General features: G+C 45.6%; 1 pseudogene; it reads left to right on the top strand.

The window, feature by feature from the left end:
* The first annotated feature begins 564 nt into the window (after positions 1-564).
* On the top strand, positions 565-11,944 carry LOC104982846 (annotated as a pseudogene).
* Positions 11,945-14,411: the final 2,467 nt, after the last annotated feature.

Raw genomic sequence — 14,411 nt, 5'->3', positions numbered from 1 at the left:
GGGAGCAGTTTTGAAGAGCAGAAGATATGGTGAAAGGCAATCTTTTGTCTGAGGATATGTCTGAGTTTCATGCAGGCTCCCAAAAAAACCCAGCTGGACAAATTTCTGCTCCCAGCTCCTCCCCAACCCACTCACCTCCCTCTGCCGGCCTCTTCTCAAAGGCCGGTTTAAGAGTAGCAGGTACTGTGAATGCGGGCCTGATACTGGTTTGTTTAGGGTGAATTAGTGTGAGGAGACTTTATTTATTTATTGACATACAGTTGATTTACAGGAGTTGGTATTTTCTGAACAACAAATATGTTGCAGTCAGAGTAATTATTTGTAAAAAATTTTAATTGCTGAGTAAAACATGAAAACTTTTAAAACTGAAAACATCCGAATAATTTTCAAAGGTAGGAGGCAAAGCACAAAAGTGTCTCTCATTCAGTCTTCGATTTTCAGTTTAGCATGATCTCTTTTAAGGTGATTTGGACAGTAGCCTGCCAGGCTCCTCCATCCATGCAGATTCTCCAGGTAAGAATATTGGAGTGGGTTGTCATGCCCTTCTCCAGGGGACCTCACCAACCCAGGGATGGAACCCAGTCTCCTACATTGCAGATAGATTTTTTACCATCTGAGCCACCAGAGAAGTCCAAGGTATAAACATGTACATACAAATCAATAACTTAGGTTTTGTTTTTTAATATAATCATTAATTTTCTCTGCAGTGTGCTTTTTATTTATTTAATATATCTTTATTTTCTGGGTTAGTGACTATAAATTACTCTTAACTGCCACACTGAGTTCCCTCATACAGATCAGCCTTTATTTAACCAACCAGTCTTCTGTTAGTGGTTAGAGTGGCTGGTTAGCTTGTTTACCAGCCCCCCCTTTTTTTTTTCCACTTTTAAAAATAATATTTCGGTGTCAGCCTTACACACAATTCTCTCTGCACCCATGCAAGTGTTTTGCTAGACCAGATATCTGGAAGTGAAATTACTAAATCAACTGTGTACATTCTAAACTTCCTGTTTCATAATGTGTCATGAGTAACTGAAGTTCAAGCAGATTTTTGAAATCACAGAGCTGCTGAATCGTAGTGCCATGACTTACCTCCCACACCCTTTTCATTTCCAACATCTAACACATAGTGGGCCTGGCACACAGTGAGTGCTGGATAAACATTTGTTGAAGGAATGAAAATGCCTGGTTGAGACCGGCCTTATGCTTAACTCTCCAATTCACTCGCCTTGGGGTTAAGAAGTGGTAGGTTCATGGGACTTCCCTGGAGGTCCAGTGGTTAGGATTAGGCACTTTCACTGGCAGTGGTCCAGATCCTGCAAGCCGCAAAGCTTAGCCCAAACTTAAAAAAAAAAAAAAGAGGTAGGTTCAGCCTCTGATTGACCCAGGGAATCTGCCAGGATCTTGGACCACAGTCTGATGGGAGAGTGATGTAAACTTTGTGATGGCCATGGGTTGGGCCTAGAGGAGACAGATGGGCACACCCTGAGTCATTCGTCAGCACATGATTTCATGTGACATTTTCAGGGAAGGAAAGAATACATGATGGGAGAAAGGAGAGGGTTCCATCTGGAGTTCTTAGTCTTGGAATAATCGACTCTCAGGCTCTCCACTATATAGGGAGGAAGACAACTCTGGTGTGGTTGGAGTGGAAGCCAAGTTAGAACTCCAGCTATAATCAAGCCTGGCTAGCTGGCAAGGGCCCCACACTTCTCTTATCACACAAGGTGGAGGTGCTTTTATGGACCAAGATACATTTGGAAACACTGGGCTGGAACTGGGGAGTTGCAGGGGCCCTGCCTCTGTGCTGGGAGAACCCCAGCACTTCATAGAGGCATGAGCTGCACTGGTCTGCTGTGTGTTTGGAAGTTGACATATTTGCCCTTCTGTGCAAGTGCCAACAATTACATCTCCACCCCTAAAAGGCACTTCCCTAGCAGTGCAAAGACCAAGATAGGGAAATTATTCATTGCTGGTGAGCCCAGAGGCAGGCCATCTGCCAAGGAGCATTGATAAACACAGGAGGAAAGGGAAAAAAGAAAGTGAACCATTTTCTTTCCAGAGATGTTTCTCCCACTAAAGAACAAATGTTTCCCCCCAAAGAACTTTTTTTTTTTTTTGATCATGCATGAGATTAGTTCCTCAACCAGGGATTGAAGCTGGCAGTGAAAATGCAGAGACCTAACCACTGGACCACCAGGGAATTCCCAGAACAGTTGTGAAAAGAGTTCACTAAAGGCTTACCAAGTTGCAACACTTGCATGTCCAGGATAGGCTTGCTCTTTGAAACCACTTTATTGAAAAATAAGAATAAATGCTTTAATACAACTAAGTCCCCAGTGGAAGCACAGGAGGCCAGGCTCTGCTCTCTAAGCCAGGCCAAAAGAGTATTATCATTATGCAGAAAAATGCTTATCTCCATAAACTCTCCACCTCCCCTCCTCTCATTAGTTGGATGACACCCAACTATTCTGATCATCTAAACTGAACTAAAATGCTAGTGAGTATTGATGGTTTAATATGTAAGCCCTCATCCATTCACTAACTCAACAAATATTCACTGAGGGTTTCATGTGAACCACCACCGTTCTTACAGGTGTCTTACACATCAGGAAACAAAATAAACCAATATCATTGCTTTGTGGAACTTACATTCTAGCAGCTGGAGACAGATGATAAATGTATGATATGTTCACTGGTGAAAATGCAATGGGAAAAAGAGAGAAGTTGAGGGGGATGGGAACAGTTTACCACAATTCTGTGATCAGAGAAGGTCTCATAGAGGAACTGACTTTAAAGGATGGACTTGAAGGAGGCGAGAGAGTGAGCTTGTGGATGTATGGGGAAGAGGGTTCCAGGCAGAGGGAAGAGTCAAGGTCAAGGTCTTCTATCGTGTTCTGTCCAAGGAACAGTAGGAAGGACAGTGTGCCTGGAGATGAAGTGAAGCATGCAGCTCCAGGAGGGCCATGCCAGCCATTGGAAGGACTTCAGCATCTACTCAGAATGAAATGGGAGCCCACAGAAGGTGCTGAACAGAGGAGTGACAGGATGTGACTCAAGGAATGTTCTGGATGTTGTACTGAGACTGTAGGGAACACAAGCAGAATTGGAGGACCCAAAAAGGAGAGTCCTATATTAATCAGGGTGCAATGGTGGAGGCTTGGACCTGACATAGCTGGGGAAGTGTGGGCGAGTGTAGAGATTCTGAACATACTCAGTAGAGCCAAGGATGTCTTGATGGGTTAGGGTTACTGTCTGTACACTTAACATACATATTTTTACGGGAGGTTTTCCATGTGGGAACTCAAAGGTGAAGAGACTCCCAAGCAGACATTTTGGCAGAGGAGGATCATGGGTCCTTACACTACTTATCCTGTGTTTCTCCCTGAGTCAGCCCTGGGGAGGCAGAGGTTCCTACACAGAATTCTCCATCTTCTTCCAGGTGGTATTTCTGCCTGACTCTTTCTGCTATCTCTCTGCAGCACTGATGAAAATGGCTTGGTGCCTAGACTTCCTTCCATTTCACCTCCTTATCTGCCTCATCTCTGACCAACTGCTGACTCCTTGCTCAGGTAGGGAACAATGCTGCTGTTTTGTATTGGAAGCAGATAATTACCTGTTTGCACCCAGTCAGAACCTTTGATCCCCTCATTCCTGGAAGTCCTGTTGCAAACTGAAGGCTCACATGCCATTAAGACAAATGTCCTTCTGTCAGGATCCTATTCCTCTCTAGGCTTTTCTAAGCCTGAGACAACCCCTTCCCATGATGTCCTCATGGAATTACCCACCCCCACTTTTCTGACCAGCTCAGTTTGCTGTGATTGGACCCCCTGGCCACATTCCGGTCATGGTGGGTGAAGACGCCGAGCTGCCCTGTCACCTGTCCCCAAAGATGAGCGTGGAGACCATGGAACTGAAGTGGGTGCGATCCAGCCTCAGGCAGGTGGTTTTCATGTATGCACATGGCAAGGAAGTGGAAGACAGACAGACGGCAGAGTACCAAGGGAGAACTGAGATTTTAAGAGATGACATCACTGCAGGGAAAGCTGTTCTCCGAATACACAACGTTAGAGCCTCGGACAGTGGAAACTACCTGTGCTATTTTCCAAGACAGCAACTTCTATGAGAAAGCCTTATTGGAGCTGAAGTTTGCAGGTGAGCCTTCAAGTTCTGTTCTGAGTGTATTCCTCTTGGGACCTAGGAACAGATGCAGAGTTTCTGCTCCAAATCCACCTCTCAAAGCTCTTGGCTGATCATCGGGAACTGCCTCCTCTGTCTTCTGACTTTGTTTCTCTGAGACCCTCAGGAAAGAAGCAGGTCTTCCTCCAGGAAGACCCCCCTCCTGTACACTATCTTGTCAAGTAAAGAGCTCCCTCCTGCCAACTGCCAGGGTCTAAACTGGTAATGGAAGGTCAGGATGGGAAGGATAGGAAAACATCTCCTTGGAGATGGTGCATGGTTGTCTGGGTTCAATTGCCTTCCAGGTGGCTTCTGGGGGCCCCTCCAGGTACTCGCCACCATGAGCCCTGGGAGGCTGACCTGTAAGGGCAGCATCTGTGCTGTCACTGTTCTCCAAACCACACCGCCTCAGAGCACACTTGCAATTGGACCATTTGACTTCAATCCTTGTTGCAGGAGGAGCAGTGCATGCCCTGTGGGAGCATGGGGGTCTCAGGAAGAGGGTGATAGAGGAGACTTGGCATAGACTCTGGGCTTCTGTTAGGAGATTTAGGGCAAGCTTTACGGAAATGGGCTTTGCTCTGGATGGGATGCTGTCAGAGAGGAGGAGGTATATTTCTGTGGGTGGATAACTTCATAAATCTTATGCAGGAGGAAGACTAGAGTGAGGCTAATCTGGGACTAGTAAAGGAGTGGTGTCACTCAGCCAGGATAGGGGAATGTTTGGTCAAGGTTATGTTTGGGACAGTGCTCTATTTTTCTCTATCGTCAAACATGATTTTTGTTGGTCTTGTGTCTTCACCTGTCATAGTGACAAAGGGCCCTTTGATGCTGATATTCCATGAAATTGCTTGTGTTCCACAGGAGAACACCAAGACTAGACTCATATTCCATGTCAAGTGTTGCATATCTCTTTCTCAGGACATATCTCCTTCTCTTGCCATGTAGCTTCTGGCTGGGTTTGGTCCATGGGGAGCCATAGCAGAAGGTAGAAGCAGGAAGAGAGAGGGGTCAGGGTACTTATGCCCCTGGCTTATTCACTGCAGGGCCACCTCTAGCTGGCTACATGCCCTTCCAGAAGATCACAACTCCTCTTATGAAAGCTCTCTCTACATGTCTCTCCCACTTTAGGTCTTCAAAACAGCTCCCTCTTCACTCCCCTTTGGGTTTAGGGGTGGGTGGTAACACTCCATTGTTCCTGGCCCTGGAGTACTGCTCTATTCCACGTAGTTTTCTCCTCATTATGACCACCCTTTTGCAAACAGTTTCTTAGAAAACTCGAGTTTAATTGTCTGAGTGTGCCATACAACTCCTGTTGAGACCCTCACCACAGGACACTCCCAAGAACTGAGGCTCATTCATCCTTTCCACAGCACTGGGCTCTGACCTTCACATTCAAGTGATGGGCCATGAGAATGGAGAGATCCACCAGGGGTGCAAGTCCACCAGCTGGTATCCCCAGCCCCAGATTCAGTGGTGAGATGCCGAGGGCCAGAACATGCCAGCTGTGACAGCACCTCCGGCTGCAGATGGAGCGGGCCTGTATGCAGTCACATCATCTCTAATTGTGAAAGGTGGCTCTGGGGAAGGGGTGTCCTGTATCATCAGAAATCCCCTCCTCAACCAGGAAAAGACAGCCCGGATTTCCATTGCAAGTGAGTACCCTGCTTAGTTGCAGGTGTACTGTGAGGAGCCATGGCTGTTGGAAGAAGAAGGATGTGAACACCTGGAACTAATATAATATAAGGAAGTCAATTATACTTCAGTTAAAAAAAATTCCTTAAAAGAGACATATGTAAAATTTAATCTATAGAAAATTAGACAAAATGACAATTTAAACATTAACCAATTGAAATCTAGTATAGCCATATTAAAAAAGAGAAAAGTATAAAAACAAAAAAATGTAATAAATTTTGAAAAAAGAAATGAAAGGGGGATGTGTGTGTCTCTGTGGTATACAGTGAAAGTGAGTCACTCAGCTGAGTTCCAGAGCCTTTAATGGAACTAGGTTTTTTTTTTTGTTTTCTCCTGTTTACTTCACAAGGATTTACTGAGCATTTCCTATGTGCCAGGAATGGTGACAGGCAATGGGAACTGGAGAGAAGTGGCGAAGATTGGATCCTTAAGCAAAGACGAATGACAAAGTTGGGGGCAGGTGGGTCCATGTACAACTCATAATTTAGAGTAAATGCTAATCCCATTAAAATATAGTACAAACCAGTAGAAAAAAGAGCAAAGGATGAATTATTAGTTCACAGAAAAGGAATAACACGTGAAAGAGTGTCCAACCTCACTCACTAGAGAAATGTGTATTAAAACTTGTATGAGTGGACAGGAGACTCGAATAATGTTTTATGTGCTTTTATTTGATAGTGGAACCATGTGGATGTAACTTATTATAAATTTTAAGAAGAAAAAAACTTGATTATGTTGCTTACATAACAGATTTACATGTGAGAGACAGACATTTCAAGACAAGTTCTGGTATTGTTATTATTGTATCTATAAAACCTTTGCGGGGCTTCCCAAAGTCTTACCTAAAGGTCTCTGAGAACTTAGGAAGAGAAAGATTTTAACATCAGGAGATGAATGCCATGAACCCTGTCCTGAGGGAGAGAAGCTAAGCCTGGATCCCATTGCAGACCCCTTCTTCAGCAGGGCCCAGTGCTGGATCACTGCCTTTGCAGGGACCCTGACGGTCTCTCTGCTGCTTCTTGCTGGAGCTGGTTACTTCCTGTGTCTACAGAGGAAAGAAAAAGAGACTCTATTCACGGAGAAAGAAAGAGCGAAAAAGGAAAAAGAAACAGCTTGGGCAGAAAAGGAGCAAGAACAAAGAATAAAAGGTATCTGACCTGGAGAGGGAGTCCTGCTTTGCAGGAGGGAGCTGGATCACCTCACCCCATCCCTACCTCTCGCACCCAACCCAGCACTTGGTCATCTTTAAGATTTATTTTCTGGAGGTCCTCCTCCTTCCACCCCGATAACAGTACTTTTTTTTTTTTTTTTTCCTGCTTCTTTTCCAGAGATGCTCCAGTATGAGCTCGGTAAGTTCTGATTCCCCCAGGGACCTATGCTCATCTTCCTATGACTTACAACTTAATGACTCACCATTTTTCTTCCATTTCAGAGTGGAGAAAGGTCCAGTACATAACTCGTAAGTGGCTCTGACATTTTCTCTGAATTCACATATAAGACTGTCTCTGCCCATATATTTTCCAGCCGGGCGCCTCACTGGGATAAAGAAATGTTCTGGACCCTTTTTCCCAGGAGAAGAAATATGGGTGACTGGAGAGGGGAAAGTATTTGGTAGGGAGAATAGAGAGTGTTTTCTTTTTTAATAGAGAAAGGGGCCTTCAATCTCCTTCCCTAAAGAAGAGAGGGGAGGTGAGAGTTGAACAGGCACAGGCAGAAGGTAGGAAGGGTGGAGTGGTCAAAAAGAAGGTGAGATGAGGCAAAAGTAAAAAGAAAGGACTCAGAAATGACAGAGTTCAGGTAATGTCTCTACCTTTCTTCCATTGTAGGTGTGGAGAAGTCTCAAACCTATCCAGGTGAGTGACCTGGATGTTCTCTGAGTTTCCTGGCACAGGTAGATAAACATTTAAACCTTTTCCCTGCTGCGTGACCCACTGGCATTTGCCGTAGGAATACTCAGATCTAACCCAGAGGCTCATTTTCTGTGGGGAGTACCATCCCTGCTTTTCTACAGCCTCAGAGAGGACCTTCAGATATAGTGTCTGGGCAGTTTAACCACTCCCTGCCCTGCCGACATACACACCCACACACATACACACCCCCACACACCCACACCCACACACACAGCCTAGTATAGCCTGGCCATGTCACCTGCAGCCCCAGCACAATAGAGTGAAGAAAATCCACCATTTTTGAGAGGTTTTATGCCTGATTTACCCAAGCTGTAGATGAAGGAAGAGACTGAAGAAAGGGACACAGAAAAGGCTCAGTGAGGAGAATGGGTGAGGGAAAGATCAGAATTAATGAGCATTCCTTTTTGTGTCTCCTTTCTTTCAGAGTGGAAGAAGGCCCTCTTCCAAGCTGGTGAGTGAATCACTGTACATCCCCCAGGACGAAAACCCGAGGGACCATATTCCCTTTTTCTTTTCCACATCTTGAGATTCTGGGACAGCAAGTTCCTGTGACTGGGAGAGTTCTGACTGGAGGTCTCAGTCTCCAGCAGCCTTCCACTGAGTGCCCAGAGAACTGGTAAGAATTGGTCTCCTGGGCTTCCACAGATCTTTATGGGAAGGAAGAGGCATCAACGGTGGAGGTGAGGGGAAAGACAGGCAGGGTAAACTAATATTGCAGCGAGAGTGCAGATGCAACGTGACCAAGGAGAGAAAGCAATGTTCAAAGGTCATGTCCTTTCCCAAGGTCCATATGCCACCTCTTGCCACTGTGTGTCCTCAAGTTATTTGATGTTTTGAGCTTCAGTCTCCTCACTTGTAAACAATGATTGTAGTTCCTATTTATTTGAGAGTTGAGGTAAAGACTAAATGAGCTAATGAATGTGTACTTGGTCAAAAAGCCAGCAAAAAGGAGACGGTATATTCAAAATGGGTGGTTGAAGAGGGCTTAAAGAATAAACTACTTACAAAGGGAAGAAAGAGAGCAAAGGGAAACCAACAAAGGACTATTCAGTCCCTAAGGGTTCACAACAGTTGGGTGCTGTCACCATGCTGGGCCTGAAAAGATGGGGAGGAGAGTGTTTGGCCCACAGGAAGCTGTAGCTCACAGAGCGGGCAGCCTGAGATGAGTCATCCCCTTGGTCAAGCATCACTCCCTGAAGCTGGCAGAGAAGAAGTGGAGGAGGAAATAAATGCCAGGCCTCTCTTCTTGCTCCTTCCAATCTTCAGCTAGTGCCTCCCACTGACCAAACCCAACAGGTGACCAGAGGCAAGGGAGCCCAGTGTCACTGTCCAAAGAGGACAGATTCCGGGGTCCAGAAAAGGTAGAAGAACATGGAGAGTGGGCCTGGGAGCACATGAAACCCTCAACATAATGCCCCTTAGCACAGAAAAGGACTGGCAGCTATTAAAACATCAGGGACTTCCTCTATGCCTGGCCCTAAACCAAATACACAATGTGTGTTATCTTCTACCCTAAAGATTAGTATTTTTTAGCCCCATTTTTCAGATAAGAAAATTGAGGCTTAAAATATTATACAGCTTGGGTCAATGGAAAAAAGAGAAAAGACATTCACTTCATGAGTGGTAGCACAAGGATTGAAATTTAAACCCATATGCCTATGGAGCACGAGCTTCCCAGGTGGCACTAGTAGTAAAGAATCCACCTGCTAATACAGGAGATGTAAGAGATGAGGGTTTGATCCCTGAGTCAGGAAGATCCCCAGCAAGAGGGTATGGCAAACCACTCCAGTATTCTTACCTGGAGAATCCCATGGACAGGGGAGCCTGGCAGGTACAGTCCACTGGGTCACAAGGAGTTGGACACTACTGAAGGTCCATCTAGTCAAGACTATGGTTTTTCCTGTGGTCATGTATGGATGTGAGAGTTGGACTGTGAAGAAGGCTGAGTGCAGAAGAATTGATGCTTTTGAACTGTGGTGTTGGAGAAGACTCTTGAGAGTCCCTTGGACTGCAAGGAGATCCAACCAGTCCATTCTGAAGGAGATCAGCCCTGGGATTTCTTTGGAAGGAATGATGCTAAAGCGGAAACTCCAGTACTTGGGCCACCTCATGCAAAGAGTTGACTCATTGGAAAAGACTCTGATGCTGGGAGGGATTGGGGGCAGGAGGAAAAGGGGACGACAGAGGATGATACGGCTGGATGGCATCACTGACTCGATGGACGTGAGTCTGAGTGAACTCCGGGAGAAGGTGATGGACAGGGAGGCCTGGCGTGCTGCGATTCATGGGGTCGCAAAGAGTCGGACATGACTGAACAACTGAACTGAATTGAACTGAACTGAAACGACTTAGCAAGCATCTATGCCTATGAAATACAGGTGGGCAGAGTCACTTCAGGGAGAGAAACAGGAAAAATGTAGCTGGAAGGAGCCAGCTCTAGATGTTGGTTAAGCAGACCCTGATGCTCATCACTTTCCCCTTTCCTACTGAACACTAGCCCCTTAGGGCTTTCCTCTGGTGTTGCTGAGAGGGTCACATTCAGGGCAGTCTATGGGCACCCAGCCCTGGACTTGGGCTTCCTCAACCAGATCCAGGGCTTGAGGGCTGAGGCTCTGAGATCTAGGAACAATGGTTCACCCATGATCCTGCCCCCACAGAATTTCTGCAGAGGATGTGATTTTGGATCCCAACACAGTTAACCCCATCCTGCTCGTGTCTGATGACCAGAGGAGCCTGCAGGGGGCAGAGGAACGCTGAAATCTGCCAGACAACCCGGAGTGATTTGATTGGTACTACTGTGTGCTTGGCTGCAAGAGCTTCACGTCAAGGAGACATTACTGGGAGGTGGAGGTGGACAGGAAAGAGTGGCATGTGGGGGTGTACAGGGAGGACGTGAAGAGAAAATGCTGGATTAAAATGAGATGAGAGAATGACTTCTGGACTATAGGGCTGTCTGATGAGAATGACTACCGGACTCTCACTTAGCCCACGACCAAACTGACTGTTGCCAGCCCTCCTGAAAAACTGGGGGTTTTCCTGGACTATGAGACTGGTGAAGTCTCCTTCTACAACACTGTGGATGCATCTCATATCTACACCTTCCCGCATACCTCCTTCTACGGGCCTCTGTGGCCTGTTTTCAGGATTTTGACCTTGGAACCCACTGCCTTGACCATTTGCCCAGTGTCAACAGGAGCAGGGAGTCCTGGTGTTCCTGGCCTAGTACCTGACCTTTCCCTGGAAACCCCAGTGGTCCTGGGCTCAGCTGAAGAGAATGGAGAGCCTCAGGCTGAAGTCACGTCCTTGCTTCTCCCTGCCCAGCCTGCAGCTGAGGGTCTCTTCCCTAACAGCAGCAACAAATCACAACCATAAAATGCTAAAGGCACACACAGTGTGAAGCACTCTACTAATATTAATACACTTATTTATTCCATATGGACAGTTGAGTTTGATACTGCTTTATTATCTCACTTCCTAGAAGTCACTCAGATAGTAAATGATGGCTGGGCATTGAATAATAAAACATTTACAGATGATTTACAATGTACTGGGTGTTGTGCTAAAAGCTTTAAATGTTTCACTCCTCATAGCAACCCTATGTCACAGCCTCATTTCAAGAGTGTGGAAACTGAGGCAGGGCCAAGTTAAGCAAGTTATATAATTCATCAAAGAGTCAGTGCTGTTGGGGCTCCTGTCCCCCACCCACCCATCCTCTACCCCTAGCTATTTTCCCAGCCCCATTGCCTCTGAGAGGGAGGGACCATGTGCAGCCCTGAGCATTTCTTCCCAGGGCACCCCAGGTTAAGGATCACTGCAGGTGCCTATGGAAGCCACACCCAACTTGGTTCCTTCAGGGTTGATTGTCACAGCTTTGGGTCCAGCACTTCATTGGGTTGGCTCAGCAGGGTGACTTGGTCCAGAGAATGAATACACAGAAGTGCAAAAGGACTAAAGGCCAAAGTCTTAACTACTAAAGGGCATGTGTGCCCTACTTCTCTCCTCCCCCTGTCAATGTGATGTGGAATCCTGGAGCCAGAACCAATCCTCCTATGTTCAAGATGTCTAGAAACCCTAACTTAATACCTAAAGATTGTCTGTAGAACAAGAATTTGGGAGGAATGAAACCAGATGAACTGTTCAGTTCAGTTCAGTTCAGTCACTCAGTCGTGTCCGACTCTTTGTGATCCCATGAATCGCAGCACGCCAGGCCTCCCTGTCCATCACCTTCTCCCGGAGTTCACTCAAATTCAAGTCCATCAAGTCAGTGGTGCCATCCAGCCATCTCATCCTCTGTCATCCCCTCTTCCTCCTGCCTCCAATCCCTCCCAGCATCAGAGTCTTTTCCAATGAGTCAACTCTTTGCATGAGGTGGCCAAAGTATTGGAGTTTCAGCTTTAGCATCATTCCTTCCAAAGAACACCCAGGGCTGATCTCCTTTAGAATGGACTGGTTGGATCTCCTTGCAATCCAAGGGACTCTCAAGAGTCTTCTCCAACACCACAGTTCAAAAGCATCAATTCTTCGGTGCTCAGCCTTCTTCACAATCCAACTCTCGAATCCATACATGACCACTGGAAAAACCATAGCCTTGACTAGACGGACCTTTGTTGGCAAAATAATGTCTCTGCTTTTGAATATGCTATCTAGGTTGGTCATAACTTTTCTTCCAAGGAGTAAGAGTCTTTTAATTTCATGGCTGCAGTCACCATCTGCAGTGATTTTGGAGCCCAAAAAAATAAAGTCTGCCACTGTTTCCACTGTTTCCCCATCTATTTCCCATGAAGTGATGGGACCAGATGCCATGATCTTAGTTTTCTGGATGTTGAGCTTTAAGCCAACTTTTTCACTCTCCTGTTTCACTCTCATCAAGAGGCTTTTTAGTTCCTCTTCACTTTCTGCCATAAGGGTGGTGTCATCTGCATATCTGAGGTTATTGATACTTCTCCCAGCAATCTTGATTCCAGCTTGTGCTTCTTCCAGCCCAGCGTTTCTCATGATGTACTCTGCATATAAGTTAAATAAGCAGGGTGAACTGTAATGGTATTTTTAATCACACAGCAGAGTCCATTTCTAGCAAAGGGATATTTCCACGCCTGATCAGTTATTGATGTTAATGGATGTTCCTTTCAGCTGACGGGTACCAGGCAGAAATTACTCTTCATCATTATCACTATTTTGTTCACCAATGTATCCCCTCTATCTGACATGTGGTTGTCAAGTTACATTTGTTAAATAAACGTGTTAATAATCCTCACTCTTTAACTGAAACTTTTCTAGATTTTAAGCCCCTACAGTTTACTCACCACAAGTTTTACAATTCATCTCATAATATTTTCACAAAATTCTCCTTGTATTAGTTTTCTATTGTTGCTGTAATAAATTGCCACAAATTTTGTGACCTGAAACAAAAATAAATTTATTATCTCATATTTTTGTAGGCCAGAAGACCATCATGCGTCTCATTGGGCTAAAATCAAGGTGACTGCAGACTGTATGCCTTTCTGGAGGCGCTAGCAAAGAATCTGTTTCCTTGCTCATTCAAATTGTTGGCAGAATTTAGTTTCTTGCAGTTGTAGGACTGAGGTGGTCATTTCTTGCTGGCTGTCAGCCTAGGGCTCTTTCCTGCTTCTGGAGGCTCCCACATTCCCTACCTCCTGGTCCTCTTCCTCCATCTTCAAAGAAGTAATCCAAGATAATCTTCCTATGAATCCAGGATAATCTCTCTACTTTAAGATCCATAACTTTAATTCCAACCTGTAAGGTCTCTTTGCCAACAAAGGTCCGTCTAGTCAAGGCTATGGTTTTTCCAGTGGTCATGTATGGATGCGAGAGTTGGATTGTGAAGAAAGCTGAGCACCGAAGAATTGATGCTTTTGAACTGTGGTGTTGGAGAAGATTCTTGAGAGTCCCTTGGACTGCAAGGAGATCCAACCAGTCCATTCTAAAGGAGATCAGCCCTGGGTGTTCTTTGGAAGGAATGATGCTAAAGCTGAAACTCCAATACTTTGGCCACCTCATGCAAAGAGTTGACTCATTGGAAAAGACTCTGATGCTGGGAGGGATTGGAGGCAGGAGGAAGAGGGGATGACAGAGGATGAGATGGCTGGATGGCATCACTGACTTGATGGATGTGAATTTGAGTGAACTCCGGGAGATGGTGATGGACAGGGAGGCCTGGCGTGCTGCGATTCATGGGGTCACAAAGAGTCGGACACAACTGAGCAACTGAACTGAACTGAACTGAAGGTCTCTTTTTGCCATGTAATGTGTCATAATCAGAGGCTATAAAGATTATGATGTGAACTCTTCAGCCTAGCACACATAGCCATGGCCTCGCTCACTCTTAAGGAGGCCTCTGTTCTGTATATGCTAAGGGCCTCCATGATTGGAGATTCATTCCTGTGACTCTCAACAAGAGTGACTCTTTTTGGAAATTTAATCTATAGTTCTTCATTCAATTACTAAACTCAGGTATATATGTAAGTATCCCTTTGCAGAAAAGATGATTTTCCCTGTTGATGATATCTGGTGAAATTTCTACTGATCTCATCTCTTAGGTCAGTTCAGTTCAGTCACTCAGTTGTGTCCGACTCTTTGTGACCCCATGAATCGCAGCACGCCAGGCCT

Source organism: Bison bison, unplaced genomic scaffold (genome assembly GCF_000754665.1).
Source record: "Bison bison bison isolate TAMUID 2011002044 unplaced genomic scaffold, Bison_UMD1.0 scf7180017860731, whole genome shotgun sequence".
Lineage (NCBI taxonomy): Eukaryota > Metazoa > Chordata > Mammalia > Artiodactyla > Bovidae > Bison > Bison bison.
This window is presented reverse-complemented; position numbering and strand designations above follow the sequence as displayed.